The sequence below is a fragment of the Cetorhinus maximus genome, chromosome 4 (assembly GCF_964194155.1).
Source record: "Cetorhinus maximus chromosome 4, sCetMax3.hap1.1, whole genome shotgun sequence".
Taxonomy (NCBI): Eukaryota; Metazoa; Chordata; class Chondrichthyes; order Lamniformes; family Cetorhinidae; genus Cetorhinus; species Cetorhinus maximus.
In genome coordinates, this window is record NC_135882.1 from 100,193,283 (window position 1) to 100,211,758 (window position 18,476).

The following is an 18,476-nucleotide window of genomic DNA, read 5'->3' on the forward strand; positions in this document are numbered from 1 at the left end:
GGCCAATATACCAAAAACTATACTTGGATGATGCATGTGTCAGTATGCTGAAACTGCCAGAAATCATTTTAACTGCATGAATCTGCGCTCATTGACCTTGGCTGCATTGGCTTCAGGTCAAGCAGTATCTTGACTTTAAAATTCTCATTCTTGTTTTCAAACCCTTCCATGGCCTTGTCTCATCCTAGCTCGGTAATCTCCTCCAGCCCCACAAACCCTTGAGATTATTCTGTGCTCCTCTAATTCTGGGCTCTTGTGCATTCTCAATTATAATTGCTCCACCATTGGTGGCCATGCCTTCCGCTGCCTCTGCCCAAGCTTTCTGTCCCTATGCCTCTCTACCTCACTTTCCTCTTTTAAGACACTCCTCTTTGACCAAGCTTTTGGTTATCTGACCTAATATCTCATTTTGTTGTTAGATGATGTATTTTGTTTTTTAATATCCTGTGAAGCTCCTTGGGACATTCCATTATGTTAAAGGCACTATATAAATATATGTTGTTGCTGTTCTTATGATATAGCAGTTTAAGTAAGCTAAACACCAATGAGACAGTAACCATAACATGAACAATTGTGCCTTATATTACTGGATCTATGATAGAAACTGTAATCGCCTGAACTGCTGAAGGCCGTGTGCACTCAGTGACATTTGCCTGTAAATCTGGCACTAAGACTGGCAGTAGGCTCCAATTGCGTTCCTAATTCGTGTAATATATGCAGTATGAAAACAGCCATGCTGGTGCCTGTATTTCTTTAAAGAGGAAGTATCTGTTTTCCATTATATGACATAAAATTTCCCTCTCATTAATTGCGAACTGTTTCTTGATAAACCTGCAGTAATGACGTCATAAACATGCTTCATAAGTTTCTGTAAATGTTAACTGTCACATTGCACTACTGTCAAATGCCAATTTTTCTCTCAAATCTGCCAAAGAGTATAAAGAATTGTGATCTTAATTACCTACTTTAAAAAAATATAGGTGAAGTAAAGTTCAAACTAAAGAAAACAAACAAAAACAAAACAAGTCCCTCTGGTGATTGGTGCAGAGGGGATTGTGAAGCACAATCTGAAACGCCGCCCATTTTTATAACGAAACGAATGGAAAGTGAGTCGAAACTATTCTTTCATCAGACATCTTCAGCCCTGGGCCACAAAGCCATCTGGACTGATGGGTGAAATTTGGGGTGCGATCCAATTAAGGTGGATTTCTGTCCTCCTTTTGGATTATATAAAATCCAGTAGAAGTTAGGTGAGGAATTTATTTGCAGCCCCCCCACCCCACCCCAACATCCCCCCCCCACCCCCACCTTCCATGCAAATGTCAGAGAAAGGAAATAATTAGCCAGAACTCTTCCTAAGCTCTCCTCTTGTTTCCCCAACATTTCCTTTGGGTATGAGGTGCAACGCAGCGTATGGCATACATGAGACCTGCAGGGGCAGAAAATCATGTGGCACCCAGGAACACAAGACTGAATTTTGTCAGTAGTGGGGAAGTCTCGCCACCGGGTCTGAAAGTAGGAGGCGTTCCCACTTGGCCGGTGGCAGGACCAGGGGCGGTATATGCCCAGTGATGGCCAATTAATACCTGGAGGATGTTTCTTCTAGTGGGGGAAGACTAGGACTAAGGGACACAGTTTAAGAATAAGAGGTCACCTTTTTAAGATGGAGACGAGAAGAAATTTCTTTTCTTGGAGGGTTGTTAGTCTGTGGAATTCTCTTCCCCAGAAAGCAGTGGAGGCCAGGTCGTTGAATTTATTCAAGGCTGAGTTAGATAGGTTTTTGACAGACAAGGGAGTGAAGGGTTATGGAAGACAGGAATGTTGACTTGAGTCCCCAACCAGATCAACCATAATCTTATTGAATGGCACAGCAGGTTCGAAAGGCCGAATGGCCTGCACTGCTCCTAAGTCCTATGTTCCTATGTCCTAATTTTAAGAAGCCACTGGCCAGGCCGGCATCCAATTAAGGACAGCAGCCCACCCCCAAGTGGTGTCCAGTGCTGAGGCTGCGGCTCCAGGGAGAGGGCACCTCAATGGCAGGGCCCTCATGGTAGGTGAGTTGGATTGGAGGCACTGGGGTCAGGCAGACAGGTCGCAGTGAACAAGGGGGTTGACACTGAGCACCGCCAGTGCTGCTATCACGAGGGCAACCATTGCCATGGGCTGCCCATAAAGGAGGTTGCCCGCAGGCCCCAAAACCCACTGAGAGGCACCGGGTTTCACCCAGCAGTCTCCCCACATGGTGGCAGTCAGTCACAAAGCAAGCAAAATGCCCAAGTAGACAGGAAGTGGCCCTTAATTAGCCACGTATATGCTTCAGTTGGCCCCCCAGAGGCCATCCAAGTTGCAAACTTTCCCACTGCTGGCAATGTGACATGGTTATGAGAAGACATCAAGCTCCCATTCCAACCCCTTCCCTCACCATTTTGCCAATCCTCCCACTTTGTAGCCTGACTCCAAAGGGTCCGGAAAACTCAGCTCTATGTCTCTGCCCTGAAGAGAAGCCATGAGTAGTTTCTGCTGGGCCTGGGCAGGAGAGGATTCCGCCAATGTCACACAAGGTCTGTGACAGAGATGGGTCAGGTGAGGCAGTTTATGCCATTGTTTTTTACAGCCAGTGGTCTGAACCTTGCAAAGAAATTAGCACCCAGATATTTGCAGAAGTGGAAGTGGGGTCCACCAGGGTCTCCAGGTTAGAGTTGTGCCAGGGAAATCCCCAGAAAACTATCAAATTTTTAAATTAACCCTCTAACAAAGGAATTCAAATTCATTTTTCAGGGTGGGATGCCAGCTTCCCCACCTCTATCAGGTACTGAAGATTTGCCCACGATGTTGTGTGCGCCTGCTGAAAATATTTAAAACACGTGACCCCCAGCCTGATAACAGAAACTCTAGAAATGGCAGGAGTGAGGTTAGTGGAACATCAGATTCTAGGATTTTGGGGCTCATTATCCATTGAAAGCAGGAACCAATTTCCTTTCAAAAGCCACTTTCCCCAGTGAAAACAATTGCAGAACAATTATTTACCATTGGGAAAAGAAGCAAATTCAAACTTAGATTTTTTAATGAAGATTTAAAGACCTTCAGCGGGCACAGTGATCCCACTGTTGCTGTAAGAGCACCAATATCTCTCATTTACCCACACTCAAAAGAATCCAACCATATGATTTAAGATGGGGTTAGGGGTGCATCCATGGAAAGGCCAATGCAGATCCTCTCCTCTGAGATGTTGTCATAGAAATTTTCAGGACAGGAATTCAATCAACCTCTTCATTAGAATATAACCATGAAAAGCTATCAGAAGAACTTGAGAAAGCATGAATTAAAATTGGCTATTTGCCCCATCAAACCTTTTCCTTATATACAGCAAGTACAATGTGCTCTCTCATACACTATTCCCGAAATATTAAATTTTCATAGGAAACAACCCAAGATGTTTCACCCTGCCTTCCTAATGCAGTTCAAGTTAAACTTTATACTAACCATCTAAAGTTACTATTTTTTTGGGCGCGATACCTGAAAAGTTCAATCCAAGGATCTGCTGCAGCCAAGCTGCAATTTGTGTAGAATTCTTTATCAGTCTAAATGCATACAAGACTGCAAAGCATAATGTGTTTCAGATTAGGAAGTAAGAAAATAGGAGCAACATAAACAGATCAACCTGTCCCTCAGAATGGATTGGCATTTACATTGAATTGTTGCATAGTAACAATATGGTAAGTTGGTATTTGTCCCGGAAGTCTCATACATTATGCCGTTATGTTGAGATAGTGAAACTTGGTAAGGTACATCAGATTTGAATGTATTTGGCAGAAATTAAAGAGGTGACTGAGTAACAAAATGCATCGTGGGCACTAGCTTCTCAATTTAGGCCATAGGGGAAAGTAAGCTTAAAGATATTTAAGGTATTAAAAATGTTAAATTTAGAAATGTTTTTTGGGAGGAATTAGATGGCACATGAGAGAACACTTGTTAAACAGAGTTTTAAGTATGCCACAAAACAGTGATCGACTTCCTTGAAGAAGTATCTTCCATGAATCGCATCTTTGAACATATATAAAGTTTTATATTTACCCTACATGCATTATCAGTAATTTCGTTGGCCATAAGATCATATAGTTAATTTGAGTGAAAATCCAAGATGATTATTTCCATATGTGAAGTAACAGTTAACTTTTGGCAGAATCAACTTTAACAATGCACTTAAATTTCCAGCAGGAGCCATGTACCCATAAAATAAATAGAATGTCATCATCACTCTGAGTGAGTTTCAGGCTTTCATTCGCTTTTGAGAAAGAGCATGGCAACTCATTTTAATCTAGGGCATTAGTCACTATCGGCAATGAAATAGGTTTGATGTGTTTCCCCCACATCTTGCAGTTATTCAATACCCTAAGGCCTCTGACTTCTATATGATCTTCTCCACGTGGGATGGTGAGACATTCTACCAAGTAGACATTTCTATGACAACCATCAATGTCACCCCATGCTTAACCAATGGAAGATGATTCAAGCAAGAGAAGATGAAGTGCTATTGCTTTCTGTCCTTGAGGTGGAACATTTTGCTGTCAGAAACATCTCATGTAACAGCAGCACTAAGTACTGACAAAACTGGCTCAGCTGTGGCAGCAGGATTCAGACAGACAGCGCTGGATTCAGAATCCTAATCATCTGTTGAACAAACCAGAACAAAACATAACATCTTGAAGTAGTCACACTAGTCATGATTGTTCTAAAGTGATCCTTATTCTCATCATTAAAAAAGCAGGAAAATGCAGAGTTTATAAACTGCTAGTATCAAAATGAAACTTGTTTGCACATAGAGAAAGATTCCATAGTGGTTATGAATCATATAAAACAAGAGCTAGGCGATAAGGAGTTGCACAGCAATATGATCCCTGCAGAGATTATTATGAAAACTACACTTAACTTGTTGGAGAACTTATGAGCCTACAAGGAATTCACTAACCCCCCTTTCAGAACTACTTGTTTTACTTTGAGTTAAAGGTACATTTTAAAACATAATCACCTTACAAAGTTCAGTGTTCATGACAACAGAAAGAAACAAAAATGATGACGTATATGATCAACTGTTTTTGGGCTGCTAGTAATTTGCTGCAGCCTTTAACTCTCTATTACCTGCTAATAAATTTTCTCACTCACTTCTTTATTTGGAAGTTATTTATTCACATATTTACCAATTTTTAAAGACTATTGCAATTTTGGTTTCAAGTTAAAGCCATGATATGAATTCCTACCAAAGTTCATTGTTACTAGAGATCCAAACAAGTATATTACAAAACTTATAATGAGAAAATGTATGACACAGACCTTGTGAGTTGCAGAGTGTTATTACAGACAAGGCAGCAACCCAGATGACATAAATTGTAACAACTCAGATTTAGAAATTCCTCCTCCATCGCAGAAGGGAGCAGAGCTGCAAATGCGGATCTTGCCTCAAGTTTCAAGAACACAAGAAATTACAGCAGGAGTGGATCACACGGGCTGTCAAACCTGCTCTGCCATTCAAAACTGGAGTGCTGCTTTGGGCTGCAGTAGAGTGCTTAAGTTGGAGTTTGGTGACTGAGGGAATTTAAGGGTTAATTTCTATCTAAAGTCTAGTCTTTCTTTAATTTAGTAATTAACAAAAAGTTCCTGTTTGGTTTGGAAGAAGGTGAGTTTTAGGCCAGCTTTAAAACAGGATTTATAAAGGCTCTGCTTGTAGCTACAACCAGTTAATTAGATAACTGGCTAAAACAGGTTTTCAGAGGCTAGATTCAGAGAGTATAAAAACAGGCCCTCTTACAGTGCTGACTTTGTCTGCAATGGAGTGCTGCTTTGGGCTGCAGCAGAGTGCTTAAGTTGGAGTTTGGTGACTGAGGGAATTCGGTGAGGAGGGAACGAGGTGATCCTTTGAGTACCGTGAGTACGGTCGGGTAAGTATTTACTACTTTTATCGCTGAAAGTTTTTAAGGTCTTATTTTGTGCTTCATCATTTATAAGGGCTATATTCTGTAACAATGAGGAGCAGGGAAGAAGGGCCCTAGAGTAATTGATATTATTTGACATTAAGTATCTTCCAAAAGGTTTAATCTAATTTAAAGGTGTAAGTCATGACAGGAGAGCTCAAAGCTGTAGTGTGCTCCTCCTGCTCTATGTGGGAAGCTGGGAACATTTCCAGTCCTGGAGCCAGCATGAGTGCTTAAAGTGTCTCCAGCTGCAGCTCCTGGAAGCCCAGGTTTCGGAGCTAGAGCGGCAGCTGGCGCACTGTGAAGCATCTGTGAGGCGAAGAGTAATGTGGATAGCACATATAGAGAGGTGGTCACACCGCAGCCTAGGATTCAACAGGCAGGAAAGGAATGGGTGACCAGCAGGCAGAGTAAGAGGACTAGGCAGGCAGCGCAAGAACCTCCTGTGGCTATTCCCCTGCAAAACAAATATACCGCTTCAGATACCTTTGAGGGGAATGGCGTCTCAGGGGAAAGCAGCAACAGCCAAATTCATTGCACCACAATTGGCTCTGCAGCACAGGGGAGGAGTAAAAAGTGTGGGAATGCAATAGTTACAGGGGATTCAATTGTAAGGGGAATAGATAGGCGTTTCTGTGGCCGCAAACGAGACTCCAGGATGGTATGTTGCCTCCCTGGTGCTAGGGTCAAGGATGTCTCAGGGCAGCTATATGACATTCAGACGGGGAGGGTGAACAGCCTGTGGTTGTGGTACACACTGGTACAAACGACATAGGTTAAAAAAGGGATGAGACACTAAAGGCAGAATATAGGGAGTTAGGAAGTAAGTTGAAAAGTAAGACCTTAAAGGTAGTGATCTCAGAATTACTAACAGTGCCACGTGCTAGCCAGAGTAGAAATAGCAGGATATGTCGGATGAATACGTGGCTGAACAGATGGTGTGAGGGGGAGGGTTTCAGGTTCCTGGGACATTGGGACCGGTTCTGGGGGAGGTGGGACCAGTACAAACTGGACAGGTTACACCTGGGCAGGACCAGGAGTGATGTCCTAGGGGGAATATTTGCTAGAGCGGTTGGGGAGGGTTTAAACTAAAATGGCAGGGGGATGGGAACCTATGCAAGGAGTGAGAGGAGGGGAATCAAGGACAAGAACAAAAGACAGAAAGGGGAATAAGAAAAGTGATAGCCAGAGAAATCAAGGGCAAGAATCAAACAGGGCCTCAATGAAAAATAGTGGGAATGGGACAAATAATGTTAAAAAGACAAGCCTTAAGTCTTTGTGCCTTAATGCGAGGAGCATTCGCAATAAAGTGGATGAATTAAACGTGCAAATAGATGTAAACAGGTATGATATAGTCGGGATTACGGAGACATGGCTGCAGAGTGACCAGGGATGGGAACTGAACATCCAGGGGTATTCGGTATTTAGGAAGGACAGACAAAAAGGAAAAGGCAGTGGAGTTGCATTGCTGGTTAAAGAGGAAATTAACGCAATAGTGAGGAACGATATTAGCTCCGACAATGGGGAATCTGTATGGGTAGAGCTGAGAAACACTAAGGGGCAAAAAACATTCGTGGGGGTTATATATAGACCCCCAAACTGTAGTGATGATGTTGGGAATGGCATTAAACAGGAAATTAGAGACGCATGCAATAAAGGAACAACTGTAATTATGGTGACTTTAATCTGCAAATAGATTGGGCAAATCAAATTAGTAACAATGCCGTAAAGGAGGAATTCCTGGAGTATACACAGGATGGTTTTCTAGACCAATACATTGAGGAAACAACTAGAGAACAGGCCATGCTAGACTGGATATTGTGTAATGAGAAAGGAATAATTGGCAATCCAGTTGTGCCTTGGGGATGAACGACCATTATATGATAGAATTCTTCATCAAGATAGAGAGTGACGTAGTTGATTCTGAGACTAGGATCCTGAACCTTAATAAAGGAAACTACGATGGTATGAGGTGCGAGTTGGCTATGATGGATTGGGAAACGTTACTTAAAGGGAAGACGGTGGATAGGCAATGGCAAACATTCAAAGAGCGCATGGGTGAACTGCAACAATTGTTTATTACCGTCTGGCGCAAAAGTAAACCATAGCTTACAAGGGAAATTAGAGATAGTATTAGATCCAAGGAAGAGGCATACAAATTGGCTAAAAAGAACAACAGACCTGAGAATTGGGAGCAGCTTAGAATTCAGCAAAGGAGGACCAAGGGATTGATTAAGAAGGGGAAAATAGAGTACAAGAGTAAGCTTGCGGGGAACATAAAAACTGACTGTAAAAATTTCTATAGGTATGTGAAGAGAAAAAGATTGGTGAAGACAATTGTAAGTCCCTTACAGTCAGAAACAGGGGGATTTATAATGGGGAACAAATAAATGGCTGACCAACTAAATACATACTTTGCTTCTGTCTTCACAAAGGAGGACACAAATAACATCAGAAATGTTGGAGAACACAGGGTTTAGTGAGAGGGAGCAACTGAAAGAAATCAGTATTAGTAGGGAAATGGTGTTGGGGAAATTGATGGGATTGAAGGCCGATAAATCCCCAGGGTCTGATAATCTACATCCCAGAGAATTTAAGGAAGTGGCGCTAGAAATAGTGGATGCATTGGTGGTCACCTTCTGAGATTCTGTAGACTCTGGAACAGTTCCTACAGATTGGAGGGTAGCTAATGTAATCCCACTATTTAAAAAGGGATGTAGAGAGAAAACAGGGAATTATAGACCAGTCAGCCTGACGTCGGTAGTGGGAAAATTCTAGAGTCTATTATAAAAGATTTAATAGCTGAGCACTTGGAAAACAGTGGCAGAATCGGACAGAGTCAGCATGGATTTATGAAAGGGAAATCATGCTTGACAAATCTACTGAAATTTTCAAGGATGTAACTAGTAGAGTTGATGAGGGGGAGCCAGTGGATGTGGTTTATTTGGACTTTCAGAAGGCTTTCGACAAAGTCCCACATAAGAGATAGGCGTGTAAAATTAAAGCGCATGGGACTGTGGGTAGTGTATTGAGATGGATAGAAAACTGATTGGCAGACAGGAAACAAAGAGTAGGAATAAATGGGCCTTTTTCCGACTGGCAGGCAGTGACTAGTGGGGTACCGCAGGGATCGATGCTGGGACCCCAGCTATTCCCAATATAAATGATTTAGATGAGGGAACTAAATGTAATATCTCCAAATTTTCAGATGACACAAAGCTGGGTGGGAGGGTGAGCTGTGAGGAGGATGCAGAGATGCTTCAGTGTGATATGGACACGCTGAATTAGTGGGCAAATGCATGGCAGATGCAGTATAATGTGGATAAATGTGAGGTTATCCACTTTGGTAGCAAAAACAGGAAGGCAGATTATTATCTGAATGCTATAAATTGAGAGAGGGGCATGTGCAACGAGACCTGGGTGACCTCGTACACCAGATGCTGAAGGTGCAGCAGGCGGTAAAGAAGGCAAATGGTATGTTGGCCTTCATAGCAAGAGGATTTGAGCACAGGAGCAAGGGTGTCATGCCGAAATTATACAGGGCTTTGGTGAGACCACACCTAGAATATTGTGTGCAGTTTTGTTCTTCTTATCTGAGGAAGGAGGTTCTTGCTATAGAGGGAGTGCAGCAAAGATTTACCAGACTGATTCCTGGGATGGCGGGACTGCCATATGAGGAGAGAGTGAGTCGGTTAGGATTATATTCGCTGGAGTTCAGAAGAATGAGGGGGGATCTCATAGAAACCTATAAGGTTCTAACAGGACTAGGCAGGGTAGATGCAGGAAGGATGTTCCTGATAGTGGGGGAGTTCAGAACCAGGGGTCACAGTCTGAGGACATGGGCTACACCATTTAGGACTGAGACGAGGAGAAATTTCTTCACCCAGAGAGTGATGAGCCAGTGGAATTCGCTACCACGGAAAGTAGTTGAGGCCAAAACATTGTATGTTTTCAAGAAGTAGTTAGATACAGCTTTTGGAGCAAAAGGGATCAAAGGATACGGGGAGAAAGCAGGAGTTGGATGATCAGCCATGATCATAATGAATGGCGGAGCAGGCTCGAAGGGCCGAATGGCCTACTCCTGCTCCTATTTTCTATGCTTCTATGTTTCTAAAACAATCATGGCAGATCTTGGGCTTCAACTCAGGTTGGACAGGCTGCGCTTGTTTCCAATGGAGTGTAGAAGAGTGATGGGTGATTTGATTGAAGTATACAAGAACCTGAATGGCCTTGACAAGGTGGATGTCGAAAGGATGTTTCCTCTTGTGGGTGAGTCCACAACTAGACGTCACTGTTTTAAAATTAGGGGTCACCCTTTTAGGACAGATATGAGGAGAAATGTTTTCTCTCAGAGGGTTGTGCGACTTTGGAATTCTCTGCCTCAGAAGGTGGTGGAGGTGGGTTCACTGGATATTTTTAAGGCTGAAGTAGATAGATACTTGTTAGGCAAGGGAATCAAAGATTATCAGGGTTAGATGGGAAGGTGGAAATCAAAACACAAGAAGATCAGCCATGATCTTATTGAATGGCAGAGCAGGCTTGAGAGGCTGAATGGTCTACTCCTGTTCCTATTTCTTATGTTCTAATTCCATTTTCCCGTCACTTCCCATATCCCTTAATTGCCGGAATACTTGAATTGGGTGCATCATGCCTGTACAGCAACATCAGCAGCACTCACACCACCATAGGCCTGGAATGCTGGAGTGGAGTGGATCAATAACCACATTATCCAAAAATCTATCAATCTCTGATGTGAACGTATCCAACGTCTGAGCATTCACAGCTCTGGGATAGAGAATTCTAAAAGATTTAATCCTCAATTTTAAACAGTCCTCAATCTATGCTAATATATTACTCTCCCAACCCCAAGATCCATAATTTTATGTAACAGCTTCATGAGATTAATAATTTTTTCTTGTGGGTGGTTGATCTGTCCCACATTTCATGGCCTTGACAATCAGACATTTGGGGCCTTTCCTGGGGATTCAGCAAGTCACACACCAGTTCTCAGCTTGCATGAATTTCATAAAAGCCTTATAAAAAGTTGAATTTCCTTAGTAGTCCAGATAAGCCCACATAACATAAGGAGCTGGGCAGCATTGACGAACCGCCCATCAGAAAATCACCACATGGGGCAGAACACGAGTGGGACTGATTTCTGCACCATTTTCAGACCATGGTTGGGTGATCTGCTAAGAAGCCTTTTCACTATTTTAGATGCTTTGGGCTGGATTTTCACAGAGTCCATCTGACTCTGGACACAAATGCACAAGTCCCATCCCCCATTTCCAGCAGATCCAATTTTGGTAGGGGAAAGGAACAGGACATGAATCATACAAGCAGGAAACCTGAACTCAGCAGGGCCATTTGAAATTATTGCTAAATTCAAACAGACCCCATTTTCATTGTTCCAAGATTCTTTAGCCGTAATGTGGAAGTTATGAGTTTATGGAGGAGGTATAAATCTCTTGATGGGTGGATAAGGTCTGGTTAATTGTCATTATCTGAAACCCTTTAAATCTCCAGCCCTTCAAAAATGAAGAAAACAGGCTGGAGCTGTCAGTTAGAAATTAGAGTTAAAAAAAACCTACTACTGGAGTGCATTGATTGATAGGCCATCTGATGTAGCTTAGAAAAAAAGTACCATCTGTTCCTGCAGTTTCAATAGACTTTGTTGTTGGCATTTTCCAAGGGCTGTATTACAGCTGAGCTCCAAAGCCATTTATCTCAGGAGCGAGGTTGTGTTCACATTTTGATAGTTTTAAGAGGCTATTAAAGGATTAGCTATCTTTGTCTCCATGGAAACAAACCCCCACACACAATTTGTTTTGATAACAGATTGACCACTTGAAAGGATTTAAAATCTTTGAATGGGTTTCATGAATGAGAATTTTTTTTCTGTATTATATGTATATGTGTGAGTGAGAGCTGTCTTAGATTGTTAGAAGTTTGATTTTTTTTTCATTTCCACATGGTTACTGAGGTCTGCCCATAGTGGATACTGGGTGAGTGGCTATTGAAGTGGTGTGGAGTTTGAGGGGCATGAGAGTGGGTGGGTGGAGGATATAAAGAGTCTGGGCTAGAGGGCCTAACAGCCTTTTGTAAAACTGGGCCAAAGTCTCAGAGAACCAAGATCTTCTAACTAGCCCACCTCAGCACGTACCCACCTCCATAACCACCTCTGAACTGTCTCCAGAGGCAACAGGTCTGACTCAATCCTGCCCCTAACCACCCCGGTGCAAAAATTGTGTGTGGGGGAGCTGTTTCCATGGAGACAAGTATGCCAAGTCAGAATATTTCCCAGCTCGAGCTTCCCATGTCCATGGTGAAAATCCAACCCTTTACGTTTATCCACTAAAACGATAAAAAATTCATATAACACCTTTCATGGTCACCAAAGCACTTTACAGCCAATGAAGTATTTTTTGAAACGTAATTACTGTTGTAATGTAGGAAAGGCAACAACCAATTTGCACACAGCTAATGTGATTAATACCAAATGAACTGTTTTAGTGGAGTTAATTGAGGGATATTGCCCAGTGTGGCAGGGATAACTCTCCTGGTCTTCTTCAAAATAGAGCTGTGGGATCTTTTACATCCACCTGAGGGGGGTGGAGAAAGGGCCTCAGTTTGACATTTCTCTGAAAGTTGGCATCTCTGGCAGTGCAGAACTCCCTCATTACTGCACTGGAGTGTCAACATTGATTTTTAAGCCCAAGGTCTGACTAGAGATTAGATTGCTACCTTCAAATATTTTACATGTATCTGATGTTATCCTTAATATCTAAACCAGTTACCAAATTTCTATTTCCTTTTTGCTTTTTGTGCAGTTTCCTTAATGTACAGGTTTTATAAAATCCTTGAAACTTGAAAGAGAAGTTGAATGATAGAGGACAAAGATGAGACCATAATTTCTTCGATGGCTTATATTATGTGAAAAAGTAGATCTGAGTAAACTGGTATCCTTTAAAAAGCAGAAAAAGGTGTCACCGATGGTGTTTTAAAAGGGATTTACACTTGGCCCTCAAAGTAGCCATCTATTTCAGCCAATAGGATACTTCTATGAAGCAAATCACAAATCAGGGTCTTAAGGCCCAGTTGCCATTTTAGATTCGGTTCCACGGGCAACAGAGATGAAGAGGCTGAGCTGAGACAAGTTGCAAATTATTTCTGGGGGGTCTGCAGGATCATTCCTGCTTATATGAGTTGTAGATAAATAATCTGGCACATTTCCACCCACGATACCAACTCCGCCTCAATCCAGTGAGCTGCAACCATTGGAGCACCCATTTGGCAATGCAAGAAAGGACAAAGACTCAAAATCACAGCCATCTCTTCACCACAAGTTCCACTGGTTGGGTACCTAAAAGTTATTATCTACCCCCCGCCCTCAGAAGTTATTGATCTACTTCATATGGGCAAGTATTGCACTGAACCAAATAGTCAAACTCAGGCAAACTTAACAGGGCTGATCACATCAGATTTTGCTTAAATTTCTTAATTTCCCTTCCCAATCAACATTCTTTATCACCAAACCTGATCTAAAACTTTGAGTTTATTCTTCTCTGTACTACCTTTATCTCAGTTACTTTAGTGATCTGAATCTACTTTTCACTTTGATAGTGATGTTATCGTATCAGAAATGTTTACCTTTCTGTGTTAAAGGGTTCCCACCTGCCCATTTACACATTTCCAGCATTTTCTGTTTTTATTTCAATATTAATGAGTCAAGTTCAATGTAATTTCAATGTAGACATAAGCCTAAACCAAGATTGGACTGTTCTACTTTGTTATTCAACTTTAGTATAATTGGAATGGATCTCACGTTGGTGCTCATAGTGAAGCAAAGGATAAAAGGATTTATGAAGTGTGTCTGTCAAATCCTTCAGCAACCATCCCCCAATTCAGCAAACAAAAAATGTTTTCTCCTTCTTTTCCCCACTATCTTGTATACTTAAATATGTGCCTATTTTGCAGGCGGAAGTGCCCAAATTTCTCCAATCTTTACTTATAACTTAGATTCCTGACACTAGAGATCAGCTTCATGGCTCTCCTCTGCACTGTTTCTAGAAGTGTCTCCTTTATTTGTCAGAACCGACTGAAGTCAGAAGTGGGGATGTTCATTAATGATTGCGCAATGTTTGGTATCATTCGTAATTCCTCAGGTACTGAATCAGTTAGTACCCACATGCGACAAGACCTGGACAACATTCAGGTTTGAACTGATAAGTGGCAAGTAAAATTCACGCCGCACAAGAGCAAAGCAATGGCTATCTCCAACAAGAAAAAATCTAACAATTTTTGCTTGACATTTAATGGCATGACTAGATCCCCCACTATTAACACCCTGGGGGTTACTATTGACCAGAAACTGAACTGGACCAACCATATAGATACTGTGGTAAAAGCAAAAAACTGCAGATGTTGGAAATCCAAAACAAAACAAAAATACCTGGAAAAACTCAGCAGGTCTGACAGCATCTGCGGAGCGGAACACAGTTAACGTTTCGAATCCATATAACTCTTCAACAGTCATACAGACTCAAAACGTTAACTGTGTTCCTCTCTGCAGATGCTGTCGGACCTGTTGAGTTTTTCCAGGTATTTTTGTTTTTGTTTTAGATACTGTGGTATATAGGTACAGTGGTATACTGTGATATAGATAACAGCAAATCAAAGGCTGGGAATTCTGCAAAAAGTAACTCACCTCCTGTCTCCCCAAAGTCTGTCCACTATCCACAAGGCACAAGTCAGGACTGTGATGGAATACTGTCCACTTGCCTGGATGTGTGCAGCTCCAATAACACTCAAGAAGGTCAAAGCCATCTGGGACAAAGCAGCCCACTTAACAGCACCTCATCCTCCAACTTAAACATTCACTCCCTCCACCATCGATGAACAGTGGTAGCAGTGTGTACCATCTACAAGATGCATCGCAGCAACTCATCAAGCCTCTTTCGACAGTGCCTTCCAAACCTGTGACCTCTACCACCCAGAAAGAAAAGGGCAGCAGATGCATGGGAACGCCACTGCCCACAGGTTCCCCTCCAACTCATCCACCATCCTGACTTGGAATTATATCGCCGTTCCTTCACTGTCACTGGGTGAAAATACTGGAACTCCCTTCCTAAAAGCACTGTGGGTGTACCTGCATCAGATGGACTGCAGGGGTTCAAAAAGGTAGCTCACCATCAGCTTCTCAAGGGCAATTAGGGATGGCAATAAATGCTGGCCTAGCACACACCCCATGAAAGAATAAAAAAAACTGATTGCAGTACCCAATGTGCAACCTGACCAGGGCATTGTGCTTGAGAAAACAGTTTGACATATATTTTACTGTTTCAGTCATGAAATTCAGCATTTTATATATATTCCTTTTTCTGAATGTTGTTCTGCAATCTAGAGGCAATTATCTCTATTTATTGCTGGAGGTAAAGCAAGATGGGCAGTAAACATCAGTGGTGACACTTTATGGTTAAATGCTATCCAGCCTTCAGATCAGCATTCCAGCTTTTATTAAGGAAAAGGCAGTTGAAACTTGATAAACATTGTAGCTCTGGTATTTTTGATTCTTGGCTTTTGACTGCCAAAAGATGGAATAGATTAATTTTACATATACTTAGCCTATAGGAAATGTGATTTTGACATAATGGGGAAGTGCACACAGGTGCTCCTATCCCTTTCCCAACTTTCTTTCCAACTATATATTATGCTTAGAAATATTGATCTCATTCACTTTTCCTATGCTACAGCTTTTATTCCATGACTGAAAAACACAATCACAAATTGAATGGGAGTGGGTTAACATAGAGCTGAATTTTGCGGCCAGATCTGAGGTCCCGCTGTCAGAACCAATAGCAGAAGCCACTGCCACTTCGACGGGGTCAACTGGCCACATGTGATTTTCTGGTGGCCCGCCAATTAAGATTCATCTGGCATGAGGGCCAACCACTAAGGGAGAGATGATTGGCTAAGAGGTGGCGAAGGCAGCGTGAGGTCAAGCTGCATCAGGTGCTGATGCCAAACTTATATGGACTGTCAGTACTCAGTATAATGGAGATTGTCAAGACATCTTTTTTATTCTTTGATGGGATGTGGTTGTCGCTGGCAAGGCCAACATTTGTTGCCCATCCTTTATTTCCCTTGAACTGAGTGACTTGCTAGGCCATTTCAGAAGGTGGTTAAGAGTCAACCACATTGCTGTGGGTCTGAAGTCACTTGGGCCAAATCAGGTAAGGATGGCAGATTTCCTTCCCTAAAGGACATTAGTAAACCAGGTGGGTTTTTATGACAGTCGATGATAGTTTCATGGTCACCATTATTGAGGCTAGCTTTCAATTCCAGATTTTTTTTAATTAATTGAATTTAAATTTCACTAGCTGCCAGGGTGAGATTTGAGTACAAACCTCCAGGGCATTAGGCTGAATCTGGATTACTAGTCCAGTGACATTACCACTATACCACTATCTCCCAAAAGGAAAGCAAATTGGCAGAGACTATGACAATAGAAAGACCCTGGGTGGCCCCACAGTTCGGTGTTGCTTCCCTGCAGGCTCTCATCCAAGGCAAGAGGTCCTCTACCCCAGAGATGGGAGGAGGTGACCGGCCCACCTGATCAAGCAAGCCTGGAAGAAAATAGCAGAGGAGATCGGTAGCCAAAGATTCACCTCAAGAAACTGGATCCAGTGTCGCAAGTGCATCAATGACCTCACTCGTTCCATCAAGGTGAGTACTGCAGACCCTTTTTCCCTTTGGGGCTTGTATGTGGCAACACAAGAGGGTGAGTTTGGTGGGAGAGAGTAACCACCCAATCAATGACAATGGGGTCAGGCAAAAGCATATACTGTCATGGCTACGTCTTGTGAGAGGCACCCAACTGTCATTGCTGACTTCAGTAAGGCCTGCCAAGATTGGCCAAATGCAGAAGGCATTTGTGTGGTCCCATCATGTACCTCTGGGATGCCACCAAATTGGCATTGTACATGTCTCTGTGGGGCAACTTACAGTTCATCTCTATGATTACAGACCAAGTCAGTGCATAACACAAAGGAAAGGACCAAGACCAGCAGAGGGGCTCCGTCCCTGGCCATCCTAACCCCCATGGCAGAGGAGGCATTGGGATTGGCAGGGCAGAATGGCAGCCATTTCCTTGCAGGTGGTGAGACAGGAGTACAGACACAGGAGATAGAATAGTCGAGTGCAGAGGCACAAGGGAGCCCCTGGCGCACACAAGTCTTAGTGTTCAGTGTCCATCACTGGTCACATGGATCTCCACACAAGGAGTTGTTGGAAGGATTTAATGGGAAGCACATAACCCTTTAATCTATCTTTTCTCTCATGCAGGTCAGGCAGATGAACAGGGAGCTGCAGTGATTGGGGGACAAATGCACATCTCTGAAGAAGGGGCCCTTGGAGGGTGCAGTGTCACATCATTCCCCCGCACCCTCCACCAGTGCAGTTGCTTTCACATTGATGGGTGTCCGTTTGTGCATATATTCCGAATTACAGACTGGCGAGCGCAGCATAGACACACACGAGCAGCTGATGGAGGCTGTGACAGCTGAGGCCACTGGCAATCAGAGGACTGTCGGAGGCCAGGACGATGCTGAGCCCTGGGCTGATGATGTGCCCCTGGAATCGTTGGCAATTAGGCAAATGCTGGAGCTACAGCATGATGCAAGGGAACATTTGATGGAGCTTCCAAAGGCTTTGCACACCCTGCACAGACAGTGGAGGAATCTATCCAGGCCTTGAATACTGCCATGTCTCTGAGGTGTGTGTGCTTGGCTTCTTCTATTGAGGAGCCCCTCAGCATGCCAGGGCCCTCCAAGTTTCAAGGTAGTGTTAGGAATTAGAAATAGTTTTAAGTAAGTTATATTTGTATTTGTGGGTGTTAGGAACAAGATATTGCTTTACGTTTAATGTATATCCTTTTTTATTTATGTGTTAAGAAAGGTGAAACCCTGGTTTGATTTCAGTTTAGAGTTTTTGTGAGATGGATCAGGCAAGTTTGTGAGGCCTGTTTGTATACATACATTTTTAATACTCTTAAAGTGAAGAGATGGGTTACCAAGGGGTTAGCAGTTTAGGGAAGTTAAAACAAAAAAAAAGTAGGAAAAAACTGTGCTGTTGCCTAGCAACAGGGGATTAGAGAGAGACCCAGAGATACAGGGAGAGACAGAAGCAAATTTAAGTTCAGTTGGTATGAGTATACCACAGAGCGAAGACAGAAAAGGTCTAAGACACTCTCTAACTAGAAATTATGTCAGACTATTAAGGAACTCATATGTATTGCTTTAAAGTTAAAATAATAGTGACTTTATAGTTTTCTGGATATCTCAAGGGAGATACCAATTGTAGAAGGACTTCCAGTGACTGTTCAGAAGTCTGCTGGAAACTAAGCCTCTTTGCAACTGAACCAACTCTCCCTGTGGTGTAGAAATAGTGGTGTGTTGGGTCTGGAAGGGTATTGCTGGGATAAAAAGGACGACGTGAGTTTGAATCATT

General features: G+C 42.7%; 1 long non-coding RNA gene across 1 annotated transcript; it reads left to right on the forward strand.

Moving 5' to 3' along the window:
• Nucleotides 1-5,833: 5,833 nt before the first annotated feature.
• LOC144679781 (uncharacterized) lies at nt 5,834-17,736 on the forward strand. The gene is made up of 3 exons (XR_013576422.1): nt 5,834-5,936; nt 16,522-16,694; nt 17,313-17,736. It is a non-coding gene; the product is annotated as an uncharacterized LOC144679781 (long non-coding RNA).
• Nucleotides 17,737-18,476: the final 740 nt, after the last annotated feature.